The sequence below is a fragment of the Salvelinus sp. IW2-2015 genome, linkage group LG2, assembly GCF_002910315.2.
Source record: "Salvelinus sp. IW2-2015 linkage group LG2, ASM291031v2, whole genome shotgun sequence".
In the NCBI taxonomy this organism is placed as follows: Eukaryota; Metazoa; Chordata; class Actinopteri; order Salmoniformes; family Salmonidae; genus Salvelinus; species Salvelinus sp. IW2-2015.
Genome location: NC_036839.1, coordinates 35723993 through 35736584, shown reverse-complemented (window position 1 = coordinate 35736584; position 12592 = coordinate 35723993). Strand labels below are relative to the sequence as shown.

Genomic DNA, 12592 nt, shown 5'->3' with positions numbered 1-12592 from the left:
TGTCCGCGTCCAGCTCCCACACTACCGGCGCCACCAGGCAAGAGGCGGGGAGTATGGGAGTGGGATCCATGGGCCGCTCCTCTGTGTCATACAGCTGGGTCAATGCGTCTGCCTTAATGTTCTGGGAGCCTGGTCTGTAAGAAAGGGTAAACTCAAAACGGGTGAAAAACATGGCCCACCTTGCCTGGCGAGGGTTCAGTCTCCTCGCCGCCCGGATGTACTCCATATTGCGGTGGTCAGTCCAGATGAGAAAAGGGTGTCCAGCCCCCTCAAGCCAATGTCTCCACGCCTTCAAGGCCTTGACGACAGCCAACAGCTCCCGCTCCCCCACATCATAGTTTCGCTCCGCCGGGCTGAGCTTCTTCGAGAAGAAGGCACAGGGGCGGAGCTTCCGATGGCGTACCCGAGCACTGAGACAGCACAGCTCCTATCCCAGCCTCGGACGCATCCACCTCCACTATGAACGCCAAAGAGGGATCCGGATGGGCCAACACGGGAGCCGAGGTAAACAGAGCCCTCAGGTGAATAAAAGCCCTGTCCGCCTCAGCTGACCACTGCAAGCGCACCGGGCCCCCCTTCAGCAGTGAGGTAATGAGAGCCGCTACCTGACCAAAACCCCGGAAAAACCTCCGGTAGTAGTTGGCAAATCCTAAGAATCGCTGCACCTCCTTTACCGTGGTGGGAGTCGGCCAATTACGCACGGCTGAAATGCGGTCTCTCTCCATCTCCACCCCTGAGGTGGAAATGTCATACCCTAGGAAGGAGACAGACTGTTGAAAGAACAAGCACTTCTTAGCCTTGACGTACAGGTCATGCTCCAACAGGCGACCAACCACCCTGCGCACTAGGGACACATGCTCGGCGCATGTAGCAGAGTATATCAAAATGTCATCAATATACACCACCACACTCTGCCTGTGCAGGTCCCTGAAAATCTCATCTACAAAAGCTTGGAAGACTGATGGCGCATTCATCAACCCGTACTGCATGACGAGGTACTCATAGTGCCCTGAGTTGGTACTAAAAGCCGTCTTCCACTCGTCTCCCTCTCGGATACACACCAGGTTGTAAGCGCTCCTGAGATCTAGTTTAGTATAGAAGCGCGCCCCGTGCATTGACTCTATCGCTGTGCCTATGAGTGGTTGCGTGTAACTATACCTCACAGTGATCTGATTAAGACCCCGATAGTCAATACACGGGCGCAGACCTCCCTCCTTCTTCACAAAAAAGAAACTTGAGGCTGGTGAAGTGGAAAACCGAATGTACCCCTGACGCAGGGATTCGGAGACATATGTTTCCATAGCCTCCGTCTCCGCCTGTGAGAGGGGATACACATGACTCCTGGGAAGTACAGCGTCTACCAGGAGATCTATCGCACATTCGCCCTGTCGATGAGGTGGTAATCGAGTCAAATCGTTATATTCAGGGGGAATGCGCACGGTGGAGACCTGGTCTGGACTCTCCATCGTAGTTGCACCAACGGAAACCCCTAAACACCTACCTGAGCACTCCCACGACCACCCCGTGAGAGCCCTCTGTGGCCAAGAAACAGTGGGGTTATGACAAGCTAACCAGGATCGGCCCAGCACAACGGGAAACGCAGGTGGAGTAGAAAAATACTAATTCTCTCCGTATAACCCCCTGCGTCGCCCAAAGGAGCGGTGACCTCCCTATCAACCCTGACCCTAATGGTCGACTATCTAAGGCGTGAACGGGGAAAGGCACATCCACGGGAACAATGGGGATCCCTAAACTATGGGCTAACGCTCTATTAATAAATGCAAAAAAAATCTGAAAACCAGTATTTACAAAAATAATATAAAAGGGTACAAAACCCGCCGCACACCAGAACATGACTTGCACAAAACATACAACAAACAATCACCGAACAAGACATGAGGGGAAACAGAGGGTTAAATACACAACATGTAATTGATGGGATTGAAACCAGGTGTGATGGAAGACAAGACAAAACCAATGGAAAATGAAAAATGGATCAGCGATGGCTAGAAGGTCGTTGACTTCGACCGCCGAACACCGCCCGAACAAAGAGAGGGACTAACTTCCACGGAAGTCGTGACAGTATGTAAACGTCTGACCCACTGGGAATGTGATGAAATAAATAAATAATTCTCTCTACTTTTATTCTGACATTTCACATTCTTAAAATGAAGTGGTGATCCTAACTGACCTAAAACAGGGAATTTTTACGAAGATTAAATGTCAGGAATTGTGAAAAACTGAGTTTAAATGTAATTGACTAAGATGTATGTAAACTTCCGGCTTCAACTGTGAACAATCAATGTTACAATTTTCTCAAGGCTTATTAAGAATCCGTCTTTAACCTGTCTCCTCCCCTTCATGTATACTGACTGAAGTTGATTTAACAAGTGACACCAACAATGGATCACAGCTTTCACCTGGATTCAACTGGTCAGTCTGTCATATTTCTAATGTTTTGTACAATCAATGTATATGTTTTTGGAATCGCCACCAAGTTTTTTTATTTCAGCTGTTCAGAAATATGAGGCAGAGACATGGGCTAAATCATCATGATCAAAATTGGTCGATTGTTTAGAAGAGGGTGAGTAGCCTAAAGCGTAGAGTAAGGAGAGCAACTTGAATGTGTGTGTAAAATAACGCATGGGCAGAACGTGATTTGTATCCTAAGTTTGGTTTCCACTAGTTACCACAGCCACAAAATTTGCTTTTTGGTCTTAATTAAGCTTAGGGTTAAGCATAAGGTCAGCAATATGGTTAAGGTTAGGGTTAAAATCACATTATGACATTGTAGCTGTTTTAACTAGTGAGGACCCTATAGTTTTGAGAAAGAACTTCCAGAGGGGTGTGACGGGGGCATAAAACTCCGTATTCGTATTCTGGCCTTTTAGAAAACGCAGAGGCTGCGCGACCTCTGTTCGCCCCAACCCCTGGATAACGTTTTCTGAAACCCTTAACATTCTGCGCATTTTCAAGATAACATAAACTTAAGCAGGAGGCTGCTTAAAGTGTTTAGTTTGTGAAAGAAACAAATGTACAGAACATAATGAGTTTTAGAAAACGAGAAATGGCATCCTGCTGGTGGGACAAACACAACACACAGCCACTTCGTTTAGTAATGATCTAGTGCTGAATGGAAAGGGAAAGGTGATACCTAGTCAGTTAGTACCACAACTGAATGCATTCAACCAAAATGTGTCTTCCTCATTTAACCCAACCCATCTGAATTAAGCTACTGACCTCTCCGTGCCTATCACAATGACTTGTCTGTTCCGGTATTCGTTTCCTGCAGAAACAAGGTAACATGAATTAGTCATATGATTGAAACTATAACTCCTAATCAGCTACAAACACAATATTAGACCACAGTGCTTTAGGCAATGCAGATGTGATTGAACTGAGCTCTTAGGTACACTACTTTGAGCTACTCACCTACACAGCCAGACCATACAGCAGATGTTAATGCAGAGAACCACTCCTCCAATAGCAGATGGAATTGTGAAGAGCAATAACCTCCGTAGGCCATGTTCAGCATGAGCTGTGTTAAGACAGAAACAATTGGGATTTTCAGGAAAGTCTCAAAAGTCTAGAACAAGTGTTATATTCCTTTGCTTTATAACAATATAGTAAAAACAATGGGAGATAATAACCAAATAATAACATTATAACATTCAGTATTGATTGTTTGCAATAATTATCACCACAATTTACATTTTGTTTCTAGTCAAAATTCAACTTCAGAAATGTGCATTTTTATATCTGGCATTACAGAATACAGTTTCTTCTCCACATGTTACAGTATAAACAGAACATTACTTCCATTACCTGTGAGGTTATTAGTGATGGTCATATTCCACTCCATTGTCCGTACACCACTTTGATCATCTGTTATTTGACAGCTGTAGCTCCCGGTGTCATTTAACTGTACATTAAAGATAGTCATCTTTGTAGAAGATGGATCAACACTCATCCTGTCAGAGGTGATTTTTCTTTCAGTTTTATTCAGTGTGTCACTATGAGAGAAAATGAGAACTGTGTCCTTCTTCCAGATGTATGATGCATTCGTCTCTGAGTTATTGCAAACCAAAGTAACAATTTCTCCCAAAGAAGCTGATTTATTTTTCTGATATTTTGTTGAGTCACCTGCTGACTCTATGGGACAGAAAACAAGAAAGACAATGTTGTAAGTACTTTACTTTAAAGGACAGTGTGAGATGTTTTTTATCCTTTTAAGAAATAAGAATGCAAACTGAACACAGGCAGGCAGGCACACAAATACATACATACACACTGTACTATGGTCATCCACTGTAGCTTACCTGTAGAGACAAGGAACAGCATGATGACCACAGACACCAGGTCCCAGAACAGGAGAGTTTCCATGACGACTTTGGACGTGACTGACTGACAGAGATGGACAGAGTGGAGTGGAACGTCAGAGTCTGAGATTAGTTTCACATGTCGTTAGTCTGAGGAGGAGGGAGAACAGAGGAAGTGGTCGTATGAGAGAAGCACAGAAGTGAGTTTCTCTGAAACATCACAGCCATTTACTCAGAGATCTCACACATACCCACTGAGCATTTTATTACTGAGTGATTTACTGTGTGCTCACATTTCTATTTCAAGATGAATTTCACATCCAAAACGTCCAAATTAATTATTTACAACTGTATCAATGATAAATGTCCATTGGGGGGGTGGTGTCCATCGGTGGGGAACAGACACTGCCTAGTGCAGGCCTGGGCAACTCCAGTCCTTGGGGGCCTGATTGGTGTCACACTTTTGCCCCAGCTAACACACCTGACTCCAATAATCAACTAATCATGATCTTCAGTTAAAACTTCAATTTCTTTAAATCAGGTGTGTTTGCTAGGGATGGGGGAAACGTCTGACACCAATCAGGCCCCCGAGGACTGGAATTGTCCAGGCCGGAGCTCGAAGCATAAGAATTTCACTATACCCTGCGATTACATCTGCGACCCTGTGCATGTGACTAATAAACAAATCTAATCTAATATCTGTTAAGAAGCAGGGTAACTGGTGAGATTCGTACCACTGTTGTCTCGCTCCCAAAACCAACGTCTTAACCATTAGACCAAGACGCAAGTGCTACACCATGCCAGTGGTCTGCTCAGAAAAAACAGATGGTGCTTATCCATCTAGACTTACCCCGACACAAGGATGTTCAAATGCAATTGAAAAACACCTGTAACGGCAGCCTTCCCTCGCTTCAATAGAAAGAGGGGGAAAACAGGGATCGGACCAAAATGCAGCGTAGCCAGTGCTCAACATATTTAAATATAACGAACTGTGAACACTTACAACGATACAAAAAAAAAAATAATGGCAAACCGAAACAGTCCTATCTGGTGCAAACACAAACACAGAGACAGGAAACAACCACCCACAATCCCCAACACAAAACAAGCCACCTATATATGATTCTCAATCAGGGACAACGATTGACAAGCTGCCTCTGATTGAGAACCATATTAGGCTGGACACAGAAACAGACAAACTAGACACACAACATAGAATTTCCACCCAGCTCACGTCCTGACCAACACTAAACAAGCAAAACACATAAGAACTCTGGTCAGGACGTTACAGCACCAAGTGATTTAATGTGATTGAGTCAATGTGAAACTGATGTTAATGTCATGTACTACATTCTACACTGAGGTAGTTCAGAATGTAGTATGTTCTGGGGTGTCAGACCCTTTAGAGTTGCAATACGTTATGTGGTTTCATTTATGAAATGACTGTGGGAAATACAGAGAGGTTAGATAGAAGGGCTTCAGATAATAAAACATTAATATAATCTATTTCTATGGCTCAGACAGAGTGGCCAAGACAGGGCTCAAATCCCCGTTGCCAGGGGGATGTGTGGTATAGAGTGGGCAGCGCTACCACTAGGCCAGACTCCTGCACTCTCTTTGGTGCATTTCCACTGATGATTTACCCCAATGTTTTACCCAAAAGGCAAAACTTTTCTGTTTCCATCTACGTGGGCCGGTACCCGTGTCTCACTGGGCCATGGCTTCGGCGGACTGCTCAGACTTGGAGCCAAGGCAAGGCCTGGGTACATTTCAGCGTGGCATTTACATAACAATGTCGTCTAACTGAATTTGACCACGTTCTCAAAAAAAGCAACAGTCTTGAATGATGTAGAGGTTGTTGATTCTGCTTGCCACAAGTCTTTGGTGTTCACACTCCAAACATAATAACACTGGAGCTATCATTAACATTAAATACTGGTGACATCCTTGTGTCGGCGGTAAGTCTAGATGGATAAGCACCATCTGTTTTTTCTGAGCAGACCACTGCATGTGTAGCAACTTGCGTCTTGGTCTAATGGTTAAGACGTTGGTTTTGGGAGCGAGACAACAGTGGTACGAATCTCACCAGTTACCACCGCTTCTTAACAGATATTAGATTAGATTTGTTCATTAGTCACATGCACAGGGTCGCAGATGTAATCGCAGGGTATAGTGAAATTCTTATGCTCGAGCTCCGGCCTGGACAATTCCAGTCCTCGGGGGCCTGATTGGTGTCAGACGTTTTCCCATCCCTAGCAAACACACATTGATTTAAATCAATCAAGTTGATTTTATATAGCCCTTCGTACATCAGCTAATATCTCGAAGTGTGTACAGAAACCCAGCCTTAAACCCCAAACAGCAAGCAATGCAGGTATAGAAGCACAGTGGCTAGGAAAAACTCCGTAGAAAGGCCAAAACCTAGGAAGAAACCTAGAGAGGAACCAGGCTATGAGGGGTGGCCAGTCCTCTTTTGGCTGTGCCGGGTGGAGATTATAACAGAACATGGCCAAGATGTTCAAATGTTCATAAATGACCAGCATGGTCAAATAATAATAATCACAGTAGTTATCGAGGGTGTAGCAAGTCAGCACCCTTAAACTATTTTAGTTTTTAACTGAAGATCATGATTAGTTGATTATTGGTTGTAACGTCCCTGACCAGAGTTCTTAGTGTTTTGCTTGTTTAGTGTTGGTCAGGACGTGAGCTGGGTGGGAATTCTATGTTGTGTGTCTAGTTCGTCTGTTTCTGTGTCCAGCCTAATATGGTTCTCAATCAGAGACAGCCTGTCAATCGTTTGTCCCTGATTGAGAATCATGTATAGGTGGCTTGTTTTGTGTTGGGGATTGTGGGTGGTTGTTTCCTGTCTCTGTGTTGTGTTCTGCACCAGATAGGACTGTCTCGGCTTTCACGTTTGTTATTTTGTTATTTGTTATTGTTCATCGTTTATCGTCTTATTAAACATGTTGAACAATAACCGCGCTGCATTTTGGTCCTCTCCTTCATCCCAGGAAGAAAGCCGTTACAATTGGAGTCAGGTGTGTTAGCTGGGGCTGGGGCAAAAGTGTGACACCAATCAGGCCCCAGAGGACTGGAGTTGCCCAGGCCTGCACTAGGCAGTGATGGACACCACCCCCCAATGGACATTATTCATACATACAGTTGTAAATAATTAATTTGGACGTTTTGGATGTGAAATTCATCTTGAAATAGAAATGTGAGCACACAGTAAATCACTCAGTAATTAAATGCTCAGTGGGTATGTGTGATATCTGCAACTCCCCTCCAAGTCTCCGACCACTACCTTTATCCTTTTCCCTCTCATCTAACACTTCCCACACTGCCCCTACTCGGATGGTATCGCGCCGTCCCAACCTTCGTCTCTCTCCCCCGCTACTCTCTCCTCTTCCATCCTATCATCTCTTCCCTCTGCTCAAACCTTCTCCAACCTATCTCCTGATTCTGCTCCTCAACACTCCTCCCTCCCTTTCTGCACCTTTGACTCTCTATGTCCCCTATCCTCCAGGCCGGCTCGGTCCTCCCCTCCTGCTCCGTGGCTCGACGACTCATTGCGAGCTCACAGAACAAGGCTCCGGGCAGCCGAGCGGAAATGGAGGAAAACTCGCCTCCTGCGGACCTGGCATCCTTTCACTCCCTCCTCTCTACATTTCTTCTCTTCTGTCTCTGCTGCTAAAGCCACTTTCTACACTCTAAATTCCAAGCATCTGCCTCTAACCCTAGAAGCTCTTTGCCACCTTCTCCTCCTCCTGAATCCTCCTCCCCTCCCCCACCCCCCCCCCTCCTCTCTGCGGATGACTTCGTCAACCATTTTGAAAAGAAGGTCGACGACATCCGATCCTCGTTTGCTAAGTCAAACGACACCGCTGGTTTCTGCTCACACTGCCCTACCCTGTGCTTTGACCTCTCTTCCCCTCTCTCTCCAGATGAAATCTCACGTCTGTCGCGCCGGCCGCCCAACAACCTGCCGCTTGACCCTATTCCCTCCTCTCTTCTCCAGACCATTTCGGAGACCTTCTCCCCCTTACCTCACCTCGCTCATCAACTCATCCTTGACCGCTGGCTACGTCCCTTCCGCCTTCAAGAGAGCGAGAGTTGCACCCCTTCTGAAAAAACCTACACTCGATCCCTCTGATGTCAACAACTACAGACCAGTATCCCTCTTTCTTTTCTCTCCAAAAACTCTGAACGTGCGTCCTTGGCCAGCTCTCCTGCTATTCTCTCTCAGAATGACCTTCTTTGATCCAAATCGTCAGGTTTCAAGACTAGTCATTCAACTGAGACTGCTCTTCTTCTGTGTCACGGAGGCGCTCCGCACTGCTAAAGCTAACTCTCTCTCCTCTGCTCTCATCCTTCTAGACCTAATCGGCTGCCTTTGATACTGTGAACCATCAGATCCTCCTCTCCACCCTCTCCGAGTTGGGCATCTCCGGCGCGCCCACGCTTTGGATTGCGTCCTACCTGACAGGTCGCTCCTACCAGGTGGCGTGGCGGAGAATCTGTCTCCGCACCACGTGCTCTCACCACTGGTGTCCCCAGGGCTCTGTTCTAGGCCCTCTCCTATTCTCGCTATACACCAAGTCACTTGGCTCTGTCATATCCTCACATTGTCTCTTCCTATCATTGCTATGCAGACGACACACAATTATATCTTCTCGCCTTTCCCCCTTCTGATAACCAGGTGGCGAATCGCATCTCTGCATGTCTGGCAGACATATCAGTGTGGATGACGATCACCACCTCAAGCTGAAACCTTGGCAAGACGGAAGCTGTCTTCCTCCCGGGGAAGGACTGCCCGTTCATTGATCTTGCCATCACGGTTGACAACTCCATTGTGTCCTCCTCCCAGAGCGCTAAGAGCCTTGGCGTGATCCTGACAAACACCCTGTCGATTCTCAACCAACATCAAGGCGGTGACCCGTTTCCTGTAGGTTTCATCTTGCTCTACAACATTCGCAAGGAGTACACCCTGCCTCACACAGTTAAGCGGCGCAGCGGTCCTAATCCAGGCCACTTGTTCATCTCCCGTCTGGATTACTGCAACTCGCTGTTGGCTGGGCTCCCTGCCTGTGCGATTAAACCCCATACCCAACTCATTCCAGAACGCCGCCAGCCCGTCTGCGTGTTTCAACCTTCCAAGTTCTCATAACGTCACCCGCTCCTCCGCTCTCTCACTGCGCTTTCACAGTTGAAGCTCGCATCCGCTACAAGACCATAGTGGCTTGCCTACGGAGCTGTGAGGGGAACGGCACCTCCGTACCTTCAGGCTCTGATCAGGCCCTACACCCAAACAAGGCACTGCGTTTCATCCACCTCTGGCCTGCTCGCCTCCCACCCTCTGAGGAAGTACAAGTTCCCGCCTCAGCCAAGTCAAAACTGTTCGCTGCTCTGGCACCCCAAGTTGGAAACAAACTCCCCCACACGCCAGGTCAGCGGAATCAATCACCACCTTCCGGAGACACCTGAAACCCACCTCTTTAAGGAATACCTTAGAGTATTCCCCCCCCCCTTAGAGTTAGATGCACTATTGTATAGTGGTTGTTCCACTGGAACATCATTAAGGGTGAATGCACAACTTGTAAGTCGCTCTATAAGAGCTCTGCAAAGATCTTAAAAATGTTAAATGTACAAATTGTAATAAATCTCTGAGTAAATGGCCTGTGATGTTTTCAGAGAAACTCACTTACTGTGCTTTCTTCATTACGACCACTTCCTCTGTTTCTCCCTCCCTCTCAGGACTCAACGACAATGTGAAACTGAATCTCTGACTCTAAATGTTCCACTCACTTTGTCCATTTCTCTCTCTGGGTCAGTCAGTCACGTCCAAGGGTCGTCATGGAACTCTCCTGTTCTGGGACCTAGGTGTCATGTTGGTCATCATGCTGTTCTTGGTATTACAGGAAGTAGCAGTGGACTGACACATCAGTCACAGTAGTATGATGGTTGTAGTGTACGCTGCCTTGCTGCCTGGTCAGTATGATTCTCTAAATTATTATTAAAAAGGATCAAAACATGAACGTCTTTAAAGTTAAAGTCACTTCAACATTGTCTTTCTTTTTTCATGTCCCATAGAGTCAGAGGCTGACTCCAACACAAATATAAGAAAAATACAGACTCAGCTCTGTTGGAGCAGAAATTGTTATTGGTTTGAATAATCGACGATGGTCAGTGCAAATACAAAGATTCAACTACTGGAAGAAGACCGATCAGTCTTCATTTTCTCTCAAGGTGACACACGAATAAAACTGAAAGAGAAAATGTCACCTCTGACAGGTGACGTGGTTGAATCTACAAAGGTGACTATCATTTAATGTAACAGATATAAGAATGACACGAGGAGCTACAGCTGTCAAATAACAGATGATGAAATAGTGTGTACGTACGGACAATGGACGCTGGAATAATGAACAACTAATAACTCAAAGGTAATACGGAAGTCATGTTTTGTTTCTATTGTAACATGTGGAGAAGAACTGTTATTCTGTAATGCAGATATAAAATGCAACATTTCTGAGAGTTTGAATGTTTGACTAGAGAACAAAAAATTAATTTCGTGAATAATTATTAGCCATAACAATCAATACTGAATGTTTAAGTTATATCTTGGTTTATTTCTCATTGTTTTACCTAATTTGTTTGAAAGAAAAGGAATATAAACACTTGGTTTAAGACTTTTAGACTTCGCTGAAAATCCACTTGTTTCTTGTTCTTAAACAGAATATGCTAAACATGGCCTACGGAGTTTATTGGCTCTTCACAATTTCCATCTGCTATTGGGAGGAGTGGTTCTTTCTGCATTAACATTGCTGTCATGGTCTGGCTGTGTAGTTGAGTGCTCAAGTAGTGCTAACCTAAGAGCTCAGTTCACATCACATCTGCATTGCCTAAAGCACTGTGGTCTAAATATTGTGTTTGTAGCTGATAGGAGTTATAGTTTAATCATATGACTATTATGTCCCTTTTGTTTTGCAGGAACGGAATACCGGGAACAGACAAGTATTGTATAGGACGGAGGGTCAGAGCCTTTAATTCAGATGGGGTTGGGTTTTAACTTCTTTGGGCGGCAGGGCAGTATTGAGTAACTTGGATGAAAGGTGCCCATTTCCAAACGCCTCGTACTCAATTTTGTTCGTACAATATGCATATTATTATTGGATAGAAACACTCAAGTTTCTAAAAACCGTTTGGAATTATATCTGTGAGTTAAAACAGAAATCATTTTGGCAGCAAACTTCCTGTCAGAAAGGTGAAAAATCTCAAATCAGGCTTCTGTTCCAGGGCCTACCTAATCTTTTGCTTTGAAATCTATTATATACATGCATTCATACGCCTTCCACTAGGATGTCAATAGGCTAGTAGAGAAGAAACTGAGTGATATTAGCTTGATCTGAGGTTGAATAAGAAGCTCTTGCATGACAGTGGGACACCAATTTCCTGTTTTCAGGGAAGGCGCAGAAGGGAACCTGGGATTGCCTTCTTGAAAAAGCTGTCGTTATAGGACGGCTACTATCTCGCTTTGATTTTTATTGATAATGTGACTATCATCGTAAAGTATGTTTTTTCAAGTATAGTTTAAAAAACCTCTTGGCAATAGGGTGCTATTTGGCACTCTGTAATAAATTTTTCGTTCCCAAATTAAACTTGCCTCGTACTCTTTCTAGATCATACAAATATGCCATATTATTATTACTATTTGGATAGAAAACTGTTGAAGTGTCTAAACGGTTTGAATTATATCTGTGAGTAAAACAGAAACTCATTTGCAGCAAAACTTCCATTACAGGAAGCTGAAAAAACTGAAAACGAGGCTCTGTTTCAGGGCCTGCCTATTTCACTGGCTTTTATTTTGTCGATATGTATGCACTTCATACGCACTTCCACTAGATGTCAACAGGCAGTGGAAGGTGAATGGGTGTCTAGCTTGATCTGAGGCCGGATAAGAGCTTTTGGAGTGACAGGTCCGGTATTTTCTTTGTCTTCGACGGCGCCCGGGGGAGCTCGACATTTCTTTCCTGAAAGCGTCGGTATACACGGCGAATATTTCTCCGGCTCAGATTGTTATTTGATACATTATGATAAAACATTCATAAAGTAGTTTTTTTCAACCCGAGTTTTTATCAGTTTATTCAACGTTTATTGGAACTTTTTGGCAGTTTTCCGTTTCTTTTGCGCCAAAAGAGGAATTGGAATGTTAGCAACCTTGGCTAGCATATGTGGCGCGAATCGACAGAAGAAATGGACATATCTCTCTTCTG

The 12592-nt window shown here is 44.9% G+C and overlaps 2 long non-coding RNA genes across 2 annotated transcripts in view; both read right to left on the bottom strand.

Annotated features, from left to right (window-relative positions):
* The window catches only part of LOC139029281 (uncharacterized), a 116406-nt gene that overhangs the window by 12388 nt on the left and 91426 nt on the right, over nucleotides 1-12592 (bottom strand). The gene's annotated exons all lie outside the window — the stretch shown is intronic.
* LOC112081305 (uncharacterized) lies at nucleotides 3041-4407 on the bottom strand. The gene is made up of 4 exons (XR_002896453.2): nucleotides 4320-4407; nucleotides 3826-4152; nucleotides 3433-3538; nucleotides 3041-3286 (listed from the first exon to the last, which is right to left on the bottom strand). It is a non-coding gene; the product is annotated as an uncharacterized lncRNA (long non-coding RNA).